Source organism: Mustela erminea, chromosome 11 (assembly GCF_009829155.1).
Source record: "Mustela erminea isolate mMusErm1 chromosome 11, mMusErm1.Pri, whole genome shotgun sequence".
NCBI classification, from domain to species: Eukaryota; Metazoa; Chordata; class Mammalia; order Carnivora; family Mustelidae; genus Mustela; species Mustela erminea.
In genome coordinates, this window is record NC_045624.1 from 98,230,479 (window position 1) to 98,244,932 (window position 14,454).

Sequence of the window (14,454 nt, forward strand, 5' to 3'; positions counted from 1 at the left end):
TTCACAAGGATCTTATAGAGTGATTTTTGATCCATGAGATAATTGTAATTCATATATGATCTATCACTTTTTGTACACTCTCTTACTTTCCTTTATTAATATTTCCATTCAATGTATTTATGATTTCCTTTTTAAAAATGTATTTTAGATATTCTTCCTACCTTCACATTATATTTTCAGAAGTATATGTGTGTACTTTAAAAGATCTCCAGGCTCCCCTGAGGCTATTGACTTTATTACTTGGAATTTTATCTGTGTCTTATTACATTCTGAAATGTAGTGATTATCTGGAGGTTTTTTCCTTACCTCAATGTTGAAGTTACTTTGGAATATCATATTTTAAAAAATAGTAAACAAAATTATTTAAGACACTGAGCCAGTGTTCATTCTTTCTATGGAATTTAAAGGAAAAAAAACAAGGAAAAAAGATATACACTCTCACACACACATGTTATATATGTATGGGTGATATGTGTGTGTGTGTGCATAAATATCCCAGGCTTCGAACATTGGAAAAAATATTTTTAAGTAATTTTTTAGAGCTACATAGACTGGAATATTTCAGATCATATACAAATAATACTTTCAAAGAAATTTAACAACATGAAAATTCTTATCATAGGTAAACAAAATAAAAAAAAATTTAAAAATATCTGGTTTAAATTTATGTATACAAGGATACAACAGTGTCATCTCCCCAACTGTCCCCCACCAACAAGAAGAAGAAAAAAAGGAAATCTAGGCAAAATACATTTTAGGAAAGTGGTATCTCAAAATATCAAAAATGTATATATTGTCTTTTAGTGGCAAGAATATGGATTATAGTAAGCTTGAATTAATTGTGTGGATAAAAACATAATGAGGTAAACATAAAATGGACATTGTAAGTGGTTTTTCTCTTATATACAGACCACCACACAACTGCCTCTCCCAACTGCTCCCCTGACTCACTGATTTTCTGGTAGCAATCAAAATGCCATATTTTTAGATGTAGTCATTTGCACAGTGCAAAATAAGTTGTCTCCACTTCATGTCACAATCAGGTATTTTGATAATCCAAGTCTGGATGATTGAAGTACCCCCTTAGAACCACCTGGTCCAACTTTGAAACTTCTCCAAATTAATTTCACATTTATGACTCATTTGAGTAGCTACTTTGGATTTCAAAACAAATTTATGTTAAATAATCATTTACTGTTAGGCTTCTTTGATGAACATATAAGTGTTTTCTCTCACTATGCTATAAATAATATTAATAAATTACTCCACATACTCAATAATGACATAAAATATGGGAAATTTCTTAGGATTGCATAAATTTCATAAATTTAATTAGATTTAATCATTACTTATGGGATTATAGTTTATTAGGTCCAATAATGCTTTACATACATGTTGAGTTAGGTAAAAGTTTTAAAAAGTATAAAACAAGGTGTGATAAGTGGCATTTGTAAAAAAAATTAATATCAATCATTACAAACATGTAGGACAATGGATGAAAATAGATAACTAGAGAAACATGTATCAAATAATAATGACCTTGAGGTTACTGACGTTCAAAGTTGGTATTACAACGTCCTCTACTTCTCCAGCCCAATCAGTGAGACTTGTGGAATTTTTCTGCCCCTAGTACCATCAAGGTCAACCTAAGCCACTACTACTCCTGTGAACCAGTGAGCAGTCACTGAGTGGTTTTTCTACTTACACTATGCCCCCGTGCTGGAATCCACAACCCACTCTAGAACTGAGTGTAAAACTAAGTCGTACTGCTTCCCTTCACGCTGAGAATGGAGTAAAGGGGCATGGCCTGGCCCCTGCCTCCCTCCGACCTCATCTCCTGCTCTCCCCTGATTTCACACTCCTCCACTACTCTGTCTTCTTTCTGTTTTCCTATTTCTTCTGCCCAGACAGCCTTCCCACATTGCTTGGGGTCCTCCTCATCGCTGTTACCTCAAAGGCACCTCCTTGAGGGCTGGCTAACAGAGACCGGTGGCCTCGCCCCCTGTCACTCTCTACCACACCACATTGGTTTATCCTCTTACAGTGTTGCCATGACTTACAAGTATCCCCGCCCATGTGTGCTTACTGGCACATCATCTACTTCCCTTTTAGGGACTCAGTCTCCGTGCAGGCAGAGAGCCTCTCATTCTTTTTTTTTTTTTTTTTTTAAAGATTTTATTTATTTATTTGTCAGAAATCACAAGTAGGCAGAGAGGCAGGCAGAGAGAGAGAGAGAGAGGGGAGGAAGCAGGCTCCCTGCCCAGCAGAGAGCCGGATGCGAGACTCTGTCCCAGGACCCTGAGTCATTACTTGGGCTGAAGGCAGAGGCTTAACCACTGAGCAACCCAGGTGCCGGAGAGCCTCTCATTCTTTTTTTTTTTTTTTTTTTTTGGCAGTTTTTTTCATTTATTTATTTTCAGCATAACAATATCATTATTTTTTCACCACACCCAGTGCTCCATGCAATCCGTGCCCTCTATAATACCCACCACCTGGTACCCCAACCCCCCCTACACCCCACCACTTCAAACCCCTTAGATTGTTTTTCAGAGTCCATAGTCTCTCATGATTCACCTCCCCTTCCAATTTACCCCAACCCCCTTCTCTCTAACTCCCCATGTCCTCCATGCTTTTTGTTATGCTCCACAAATAAGTGAAACCATAAGATAATTGACTTTCTCTGCTTGACTTATTCTACTTGTTCCTTCTCCGTCCACAGTAACTCACACGTTGCTGGGCACATTCTTGACACTCAGCAAAAACTGCCTGTGTGAATGAGTAAACTAATTTCAAGTCCACAGCCTTTTCTGTTTCCAACCTGCCTTATTCCTGAACTCTTTAGCGACTTCTCCAGTATTTCTGTAAAAAAATAATTCAACATTTCAAATTTTCTGAGTAAATGAAATCACTTTAATTCTTGCCTATGGCATTATGATGATGAGAACAGCCTCAGAAGACCACGAGGGTCAAAAGCACAGTGCCTGGGTCCTTCTAAGACCGTTAGTGATGTCTCAGTGTCAAAGAGCTTATACTGTGTAAGTGAACACTTACCCCTTATTTCTTTGAAACAAATACAGATGCAGTCACACATCAACACTGTCTAGGTTACTGTAATACTCCTGTGATAAAACACACCAGTTCGCCATCAAGGGTGTGCACCAGAGTCACAGATGGAGGGTAAGCAACAGTGTTCATCCTGGGCTCCTCTCCTGGGTATGCTCTGGATATTCTGCAGGCTTGGGGGTATAATCAGGATCTCTGTAGTGTTGACCATCCTGCACAAATGCTTTGATGAACACAGGACATTGAGAACATCCTTCTGAGAGATCATAGATTCTTTGTAAGGGAGGTATCCTTAACCACAGATTTCTACTCAGCCGGGCACTACTGGAAAAGACATTAGATGAATTTACACACAGGGTGACCATCAACAATACTTATAACTCTGAGGTCTTAGAGGTTCAACAATACTTACAACTCTGAGGCCTTAGAGATTCAACAATACTTACAACTCTGAGGTCTTAGAGGTATAGAAAGAAGTATCTGGAAAGTTATTTGAATATCATTTCAATGATAGTGCTATTAGACATAAATCCGAGAGACTACTTTATTTTATTTTTTTTTTTTAAGATTTCATTCATTTATTTGACAGAGAGAGATGACAAGCAGGTAGAGAGGCAGGCAGAGAGAGAGGAGGAAGCAGGCTCCGTGCTGAGCAGAGAGCCCGACGTGGGGCTCGATCCCAGGACCCTGTGATCATGACCCGAGCCGAAGGTAGAGGCTTAACCCACTGAGCCACACAGGCGCCCCCCGAGAGACTACTTCAGAAGTGCTTTCTTTCCAAAAACCAAAATTTCATTTTTGAGGAATGAGGGGCTCAAGAAATGTAACCACTTTGGATAAGTTTCCACTTATCCACACACCGTGACATTTCCCCACATCCTCTCACCAAAAAATCTCCAATTCCGTGCTGGATTCCCGTGTTTTGGAAACGTTGCATTTATTCACCAGTTTTGTGAAGCAGCCCTGTGAAATGAAACTATGAATCAGGTGAATGTACTAAATTTTGAAATATTTTAGCTTTACCATGGGTAGAAAGTTTATGTTATTTGGAATTACAAAAATCATAGAGCTCTCTGTGAGATTTGTTGCTGGAGAAGTATCACATCACTCTTTCCTGAGCTTAATCCTGGCTTCCAGACCTTCTCTGCAGGTGAAATGTATGTCTGCTGCTTGATTTGGACCTTGGCTGCAGGGCCCGGCTTGAATTCATTTTCACTGACTGCACCTGGGAAACCTATAGATCCTTCTCAGTTACTTGTCTCTCTTCACTCACGTCAGTTTAAAGCACCAGCCTGTACACATATTTTCTGGTTTTCCACATTCTGATAACGAAACATTTTTAGCACACTGCCTGGTGACCAGAAAAGTCAGGTTTTAGATTTTTTTTCTGAAATAAATGTCATCTCTATTCCCAGAAAGGCATAGAGCTTGATAACAATCTTTCCCCTCATCCCCAAGAGATGTATCATAATTGCTGTTTTAGGGGGTGGGGGAGGGAAAAATAAGAATCTTGTATTTTATTTGAAGTACTTCTTAAAATTCTTTAAACATTAATAAAACTACCTGCATTTTCAAGCTACAGAGTTCCAGCACTCATGTATGTGCTTGGAAAACACATCGATTATACGAACACTACAATTTTCAATCCTTCTTTTTTCATTAAATACTTCCCCAAAAAACAAGATAAAAGGCCCCAAATGGAGCCAATTATGCTGAACCCCATGTCCCCAAACCAAGATTTAAGCGTGGTTCTGGCTCTCCCAGAAATGGAATCTTCAGCCAGTTGATTGATCAAGACTCACCTGAGGAGCACTAGTTAGGTCATCTGCCTCATTAGGTCCCTGCAGTCTCTTAAAGAAAGGGACCTTGCAGTCAGCAACCTGCCTTTTTAGCCAGTACAGCTTCCTTGTCCCTGCTTTCTTATGTCTATAAAAGTCTATCATTTGGGACAGCTTCCAGGAGCTCCTTGATGTCTGTGAGATGGTATGCCTACCTCATTGAATTGATTATTGCTCAAATGGACTCTTAAAATATTTAGTATACCTCAGTTTCTCTTTTAACACGCAATATCTTTCCACCCTATACCTAATATTTTATCTTATTAAGTCAACTCAATTTTGCTGTTCATACCTGCACGCATGTTGAAAGCCAAAGCACCATCCATGATCGCTAACTTCACCCATTTGATCACAATTGATTGAACATGACCTTGCAGACCTTTCGGGAGGGAGACACAGGGAGGCAGCATGGCCTCCCAGGCTGATGTCATGGTGTCAAACAAAGACAAATGGGTCCCTGGTTTAGGGTCTGAAACATGTAGTTGAAGAGCAAATGACCTAGAAGGGTTAGGTAGTATTGGTGTGAGCATTTTGAAGGAAAGAACCTGGATAGATATTTCAAGGTGAAGAGAAGTGAGTGAGGCAAACAGGGCAAGCATGGACCTTGGCTCCAGGATGGGCTGCAGGTACAAGGAGGGGTGAGTATTTTCAAGCTGAGAAGCAGCTTTCTGAAGTCATGACAACAACAGAAAATCTGGTTCTTTCAAACAAAAGAGTTGCATGTGTGTGGCTGAAGCCCAGATGAGGGGAGATTCTGGCTTGTCTGGAGAGTATGTTAAGAGAAAAGGGATGCTACCTAAAATGGGTGGAGGGGAGTTTTGACATTTATCCAGTGAACAGTGAGAGTCCAGCTCAGTCCTGGAGGGAGGCACAGGCTGTCTGGAATGTGGAGGACAGATGTAAGGAACCAGGACTCCTAGCCAGAGCTTTTGTTGGGAGTCTCCTGCGAGAATTCCAAAATTCAGAGGCCTGGGGTTTTAGGCCACAGGGAGGAAGTAGGTTGGTCCAGGACATGGTTAAGAGGGAGTATGGATCACGCATTTGGTCACTTAGGGGCAGATGGTGAAAGAAATGAAGGCGGAAGATGAGTCTCGTGCTTGGACAACATCATGGTGGCTGAGGAGTCTGACTTAGGCCAGAATCTCTTGTGTCATGGCTCAGGCCTGAAAACAGGCAAGGCCTCACTTGGCAGGCCTCTTGGAAGAAGCTGCCTTCTGCACAACACAAGGAAGCTCTTGATGCCTCACCCCCTGCCAGGTTCCTACCTATACACCTGCATTACTAAACCAGGTGCCTCCTGATCAGGCTGTTTCTCCCCCAACTCCGTACCCTCTACCCACCCCCTCTCCTCTCCTCTCCTGCTCGGCTGATGTTTCTGTAAGGACTAAAGAGGCTGAGGATGAGGGCTGGAGAGGAAGTCCCTGACCCCAGAGCTGAATCTTTGAGAACAAAATTTGCTGGCTAGAAGGCTTGGAGAGAGAAATGTCATGTGATTAGGGAGCTCTGAATGGACAAATGCAGCAGTAGCAATGGGAACGAGGATGGGGAGATCAAAGACCTCCCTCCTGATCATGAGCTATGCAGAGAAGAAAATAAATGCATGTTTAGGTAAAAAAAAAGTAAAAAAAAAAAATGCACGTTTTTTTTCCCCCAAATATTCATTGTTCATCATATCAGATTTTATTTTGGGGGTATTTCATTTTGTTTTCTAGATTTTAATATAGGGCTCTTTAAGGTTTGCCTTCTATTGTGGTTACTATAACTGAATGCTATGGTCTGATAGTGTATGTCCCTGTGCCCTTCCCCCCAATTTGTTTGTTGAGATCCTAAGCCCCAACTTGATGATATGGGAAGGTGGGATCTTTGGAACTGATCAGGTGATGAGGGCTCTTTTATGTAAGAGGCCACAGAGTGTTGGGATTGCTTCTGTTCCTCTTAGGAGCCTAAGTCTCCTCTTAGGAGACTAAGAAATTTAGGTACTCGGAGGGGCTCTAGAGGAATAGAATCTGGAGGTATATTTTCTGAATAGATTTTGGGGTTTCTAGAATTGACTTTTGACTCTGATTAGAATCAGAGACACTAATGCCTCTATTTCCAATGGTAAAAAGAGAATTGATAGTCCATGGTATAATAGACAATAGAGATACCCAAAAATGTCACCTATAAATACTCATAATCAGATACCTATAAGAAGCAAGGATCTGAAAAAAATAAAATTATATTAAGATGTTAAAAAAAAAGAAGCTAGGATCTGAGTGAACCTGTATATGATACTTTTAAAGATTTTTGTCAAACTAATGAGTACAAGGTAATTGAATGGTTGGTCCTAATGTCACTGGACAAAGGAAAAGAAAGGAAAGCATGGGATTCATATTCCCAACTCAACCACCAAGTACATGCACTGAAAGTTTCTCTGCCTGCCCTGAAAGAGACCCATTCTGTTACCCCTGGACAGAGATTATGGAAAACCAAACCCAGAATCTCATAATGGCCATATCTAATTCTTAGCCTCACAGGGTATCAACTGTTAATGTGAGGGCATTGGTTAGAGAAAAATGGAATCCTGAAGTTGGAATAGGGACGTGTGGGAAGACCCGGATGAAACTGGAAACATTAACCCCCTAAATTCTGATGCATCTTCTTTGCCATTAGAAGCAGATTCTCCTCCAGGGTATTACCTCTGCGTTGCCTGGGGAAACTGTAATGGCCTCCACTGAGGCAGCTGCCTTGCAAGCTAATGTTGCTTTTCCTCAGAATCCAACGCTACCATCCCTTTTTGCTTCTAAACCTATAACTTGACTAAAGTCTCAAAAGACTCTAAAAGTAAGGTACAAAGTACACCCATAAGGAGGAAATACTTAAATTTATGAATTTATACAGGCAGAATTCTCAGAATTAAGTGTGACTATAGATATTAAGTGTGTGGGTTAATGGTTGAAGAAAACTGAAACTGGATCAGGTCAAATTTACCAATGTGGGTCCATGTAGGAGAGATTCTGTATTTATTGTTGCAGCTTGGAGAATCAGAATGGTTCTAACATTGTTTGGTTGGTTGGTTGGCTGAAATGTTGACCAAACAGATCACTGATAGGGCACTGTTAGAAAATAGAAAATATATACAGCTAACACTTGAATAATGCAAGCCTGAACTGTGAGGGTCAGACTTTTCTAATTGCTGCTTTGGCTCTATGGTCCGTCACAGGGACCATGCCTGTCTTGTCTTTGGTCGTTGAGTGCCATCACTCGGTCTCTGCCACCTCGGGATCCAATTAACCCAATCGCATTTATGATTCTCAATTCAGTGGCTGCAGTTTACACTGTAAGGTCTGACATACAGAGAACAACAATCTTAGAGCTCTTTAGAGGTGCTGAGGCACCTCTTAGGAATTCATTTCTCACAGTTATGGTGAAAACTTGTTCTCTGGGTCCTTTCACATAGGTCTGTAGGTCTTAAATGACAAATCCACTCTAACATTCTAATCTCCCTAAGCCTTTGAATACATTCCTTTACAGTAGACAAGGCAAGTTTGGCATTTCTAACTTACTCACCCTAGGTCACCCTGCTGCCCTACCCCAACCCCTGCCACACACACATTATTTGTCCAAAGAAGGATGAGGAAATTGAGTTAATAACTGATCATGGTGACATGAGAAAACTTTAGTAGAAATCCCTATAGTATGGTGTTTAGAGAGCTTCTGGGTTCTGAACACCACTACACCAGAAAGGTGATAGACCCCAATTCCACAGGGATAGAAGCTCCCCACTTGGGACCCTCCCAGACCTCACCCTGTGTATCTCTTCATCTGACTACTTATCTATATCCTTACCATATCCTTTAATAAACTGGGAAATGTGTTGCCCTAAATCCTGTGAGCTGCTCTAGCAAATGTTTGAATCCAGGGGAGGAGGTCATGGTCAATTTATAGTCAAGTCAGACAGAAGTTATGGATGGACTGGGCACTCACTACTTACATTTGGTGTCTGAAATTGGGGGACAGTCTTGTGGGACTGAGCCCTTAATCTGTGGCATTTGACACTATTTCCAGGTAGACAGTAATAGAATTGAGTTAACTTGTAAAGCATCCAGCTGGTCTCACAGAGAATTGCTTGGCATGGGGAGAGAAGACCACACAGCTGGAGACCAGAAGTACCAGAAATATGAGGAGTGTGGTATAGTATAAGAATAAAGGAGAAACAGAATGGGGGACTGATAACATTTTCCTAGCAGACACCATTCCTCAGGGTGATAGCTGGCTACTCGGTGGCATATAGATTGCCCTGGACCACTTCCATCATGGAGCAGGAAGCATTTTGCTCTTACTGGAATAAGCACACTCACTTTGGATAGAGATTTGCCTTCCTGCACACAATGCTTCTGCCAAAACTACCACTGATGTTCCACATTCATGCGCCGAGAGTGCCTTATCCACTATCATGATATTTCATACAGTATAGATTCTGATGAAGGAAGTCACTACACAGCAAGTGGGCCCATGCTTACGGGGATCACTGATCTTACCATGTTCCCTACCATACCAAAGCAGCCTCCTTTATAGAATGATGAAACTCAGTTAAGTGCCAGATGTCAACACCTTGTAGGGTGGGGTGAGGTTTTCCAGAAGACTGTATGCTCTGAAGGAGCATATGGTCCTGGTTCTATTTCTCCCACAGCCAGGACTCCCAGGTTCAGAAATCAAGGGGTTGAAATGGGAGTGGCATCATTCACTATTACACCCTGGTAAACCACCACCAAAATTTTTGCTTCTTTTTCCTGTGATCTTATACTCTGGTGGCTTAGTTCCAAAGGGAGGCCTGCTTTCAGCAGGAGACACATTGATTTTATTAAACTAGACTGTAAGTTTCCCACCTGGCCATTTTGTACTCTTCATGCATCATCCTGTGCTGGTTGAGGTATTGATCCTGACGACCATGGTGAAATCAGAGTGCTACTCCACATTGCAGGTAAGGAAGCCTATGCTTGGAATGCAGGAGACCCCTAGAGTGTCTCAGTGTTAGCAGGCCCTGTGACTGAGATCAATGGAAATCTATAAGAAATCAGTGCAAGCAGGACTACTAATGGCCTGGTCCCATCAAGAATTAAGTTAGGGTTACCTAAACATGGCCCCAAACCAAGATCAGCTGAGGTGTTTGCAGAGTGCAAAGGAAATATAGGATGGGTAGTGGAAAGGGGTTATGAATGCCAACTATGTCCATGTGACCAGTTACAGAAGCAAGGACTACAATTGTCATAAGTATTTCTTACTTTTATAAATTTATGTATATGTGCATATGAGTGTGTACACACACAGACACACACACAAATATCTTTGTTTTCTTCCCTGTTATCCTCTTATCATATGACATAAGATGAGTTGACTTAGTATCAGAATGTTATCATATTTAAGTTTTATTAACTTTATATCCCAATATATAAGTTATGGAGATCAGGAAGACTAAATGTCAGCCAGAGACTCTGTATCCCTCTCTTATGGAAAGGATGATTGTGTTTTGGTTATGGTCTACAGTTGTTTATGTTAGATGAAAGCACAATCTTATTATTGCCTTTATTTGGAGGTTAAGTGTCATTTAAGGAGATGCAGATCGGAAACAAACAGACGGGGGTAAATTTATGATGGTTAATTTTATGTGTCAACTTGGAGGATGGTCTTGGATGAGATTAACATTTAAATTGGTCAGTTTGAATAAACAGACAAAGCTCTGTAATGGGGTCATATGTATTCAGTCAGTTGAAAGAATAAACACCCAATGTACCTGAGCAAGAGGGAATTGTTCGTCAGGTGGCCGTTGGACTTGAACTGCAACATACTATCTCCTGAGTCTCCCACACCCCTGCTCACACTGCGGGTTTTGGGTTCACCAGCCTCTATTATTGCCCATGTCAATTCCTTATAGTGAATCTCTTTCTGTATATGCCCACGCATCCTGTAGCTTTGGTTTCTCTGGAGAAACCAGACTAATACACCACACCACTCTTGTTTAATCAGCATCTCTCAGAGCACCTCCCAATCAGAATGTTTTAAAAGCTCTCCATTTGAAGTCAACACCCAGAAAACATGAATAGACATTTCCCCAAAGAAGACATGCAGATGGACAACAGACACATGAAAATATGCTCAACATCACTGATCATCAGGGGAAGGCAAATCAAAACTACAATGAGGTAATCATTTGATACCTGTCAGAATGGGAGGAATCAACTACACAAGAAATAACACGTATTGTCAAGGATGTGGAGGAAAAGGAACCTTCATGTGCTGGTGTGGGGAATGCAAACTGGTGCAGCCACTCTGGAAAGAAGTATGGAGTTTCCTCAGAAAAGTAAAAATAGAACTACCCTTTGATCTAGTAATTACACTACTGGATAATTACCACCCCAAAAAATAATAATAACCCACACTAATTAACAGGGACACATACATTCCTGTTTATTGCAAAACCATTTACAATAGTCACACTATATAAGCAGAACAAGTATCCATCCATAGACAAATGGATAAAAAAGAGTATTTATATGTGTGTGTGTATGTGTGTGTGTGTGTGTATTCCATTATAGTGGAATATTACTCAGCCATAAAAGAGGATGAAATCTTGCTATTTGCAATGATAGGATGGTGGTAGAGAGTATTATGCTAAGCAAAATAAAGCAATCAGAGAAAGACAAATACCATATGATCTCATTCCTCTGTGGAATTTAGGAAACAAAATAACTAAAAAGAAAAAAAGAGAGAAATAAGCCAAGAAACAAACTCTTAACTATAGGGAACAACCTGAAGGTTACCAGAGAGGAGTGGGGTGAAAGACGAAAGGAGAAGCAGGTGATGGGGATTAAGTACACTTATTATAATAAAAAAATTATCTTTTCAAACATAAAAAATAAAAATGAAAAAATCTCTCCATTTGATCCTAGTATATAGATGAGTTTTTAAACATCTGAATTTTAATCTTATAATTCAAATATGTTACAGCTTCGAGACTAAGACCTTTATTTTCAAGCCAAAAGAATAGAAAAAATTTCTTGGCTGCTTAATTCTTCTGTTAAGCTCTTTTAGTAATAAAGAATAAACCTAGGTCGGTTAAATAAAACTAAACAAAGCCAAATTCCTGCTAATTGGGATGCTGCTTTCATAAATGCCAAGTGTTGAAATCTATGATTGCAGACTTTTGTCTTTGTGTTTGGGTGTGTGCATATGTAAGAATGTGTACATGCAGTGTGTGCATGTGTGCGTGTGATTATGATTAATGACATTTAAATATTAGCTAAATATGATACTGGGCACCATGATATTAGATTTTTCAAATTTGAAATGTGTCAAAATAGTCACGTTAAATTCAATTTTATCTGGTAAAAACACTTTTGCTCTTTTATGTGTAATAACAGGAGAGGAAAATTTATTTTTGATCCATAATTGATAAAGTGGGAATATTAATGGTAGAATAAAGTCTCAAATATTAGACCCTCAACTCAGGTAATAAAGCTCTTGCTTAAATAGCATAGGGCTCATTTCCATTTGAGGTGTCTTGTGCCTGCGCCAGCACTGTGACATGACCTAAATATTAAGACCGTGTCTGAAAAACTTGCATGTGTTTTACTTCAAGATGAAAAATGTAGAAAGAAGGACACCTTTTTTTTTTTTCTTATTGATTGTCTAATGAAGAATGGAACAGTAAATAGTAAATAATAAATGCTACATTTTCTTCTTTTTAATTAAAATTTTTGTACAAGGTTGTTCCTGGATTGTGTTAGAGATCAAATCAATCTAGATTAAGTAAATTAATGACTCTTTATGGATTGTGGGTTAAATCTGATAGTTACAGCTTTAATTCTATGTTGAAATTAGACAGTCCTTTCAATATTAAAAATGTTTGAAAGGGACAGACTCTCCTTCAACTTGGCAGTGTTTCGCTGGGGTGGGTGGGTATCAGGTGTGCCCTGCATGCTGGCTACACAGTGACATTTCACATGCTCTATTATTATCATGACACTTCAGGAAGTTAGTAAAAAGACCCAGAAAGAACCTAAACCTGGGGTGTCTCAAAGAGTGGACTTTTCACACAATATTGATATTAAGAGGTAATCACGAGAAAAATAGTAACCAGCAAACTGTAAAAGCAAACGAGACTTCAGGAAACTGTGGGAATACAGAACCAGACTACCTTTTATTTTGTAACATCACCAGGCAGGGGCATATTGGAGACACAGGTTGAAAGAAGAATATAGGTTAATAGAACTAAAGCAATTTGCTTTATCTGACTAATTGAGGCATAAATAATTATAATGATCCATCTTGTAGAAAATAAAAAAGAAGACTCATTAAAGCCTGGGTGTGAACAGGAGTGCAATGTTAACTTGGTTACCATTCCTCAACCCATATTGATTTTTAAATTGCCATTCTTGAATGTCCAAAGTTTAAGAATCCAGAAAAACTTGGCAGAGTACTCAACATCTACATTCTGCAGTGAACAAGCACAAGTCTCTTAAATAAAGTAGACTTTTGTGTAAGAAGGTGGCCTACAGAGGTGGAATGGATAAGTAGTAAGGTCTTTACAATCCTTGAAGGAAAAAGTTGTTTAAGGGAATGCAGAGGCTCAGCACCAAACAGAAGCAAAGCACCCCAGTTATTGGAGGTAACACATGTCAGTCTCTTCATCAGACTTCATCTTGATTTGGACACTAGAATTCCATTAGGAAGCAATAGCCTTTACCTAAAACATTTCAGGTTGGTGACAGTCCTAACAGAGGTGACACTTCGAGACATTGCACTTTGGAAGGATGAATGTTCCTCTTTTCTTTGAGTTACTTGGATAAGAAGCAAAGACCTGATGCTGGGGCATCTAAGAAGGGCCAGGAGGAGAAGGAGGAAAAGTTCCAGATCCTGTATAAAATAAATTTTCTTACTTCTTATTTTCTAACATGCCTTGGCCCAAAGATGCTAAAATTATAGCATGAAAATTAGAATCATCCATTGACAGAACAGTGAACTGCACAGAGTTTACCAACAAAAATAGGAAATGGTGTATTTTAGAACTTGCATCAAATCGTGGGAAAATTCACACAAAATGGGTGCTTTTCTTGATAGAGATTCGTATCATGTTTTACATATTTGGGTGTATTTCCTAACATTTTCTTTTCTTTGATCATGTTTTTCATTAGTGCAGCCAGAGTATATTCCAATTATAAAGTCCACTTTACGCGGGAGATGACCTGGAGAGGAGCTTAAGGATGTGTAATGCTTATCGCAAGATGCCTGATGATGCTTTCTAACTAAAAAAAAAAAAAAAAAAAAAAAAAAAAATTCTCATTGACTCATCATTCAAGAAGTTTGGAAATGTGGCAAAGTAAAACATGAGCTTCTGGGTGATGTGGATTCACTTTTATGAAGGAAGAAGTCCCCACTTGCTTGCCAATTTTTTCTGGTATAATCAAAGCTATAAATAGTTGGCATATTTTGGCAAGGGCTATGAGCAGAATAGTAATATTACTATTACTATTTGGTTATTAAGTTTTAATTTCTTACTAAAGAGGTTGAAATC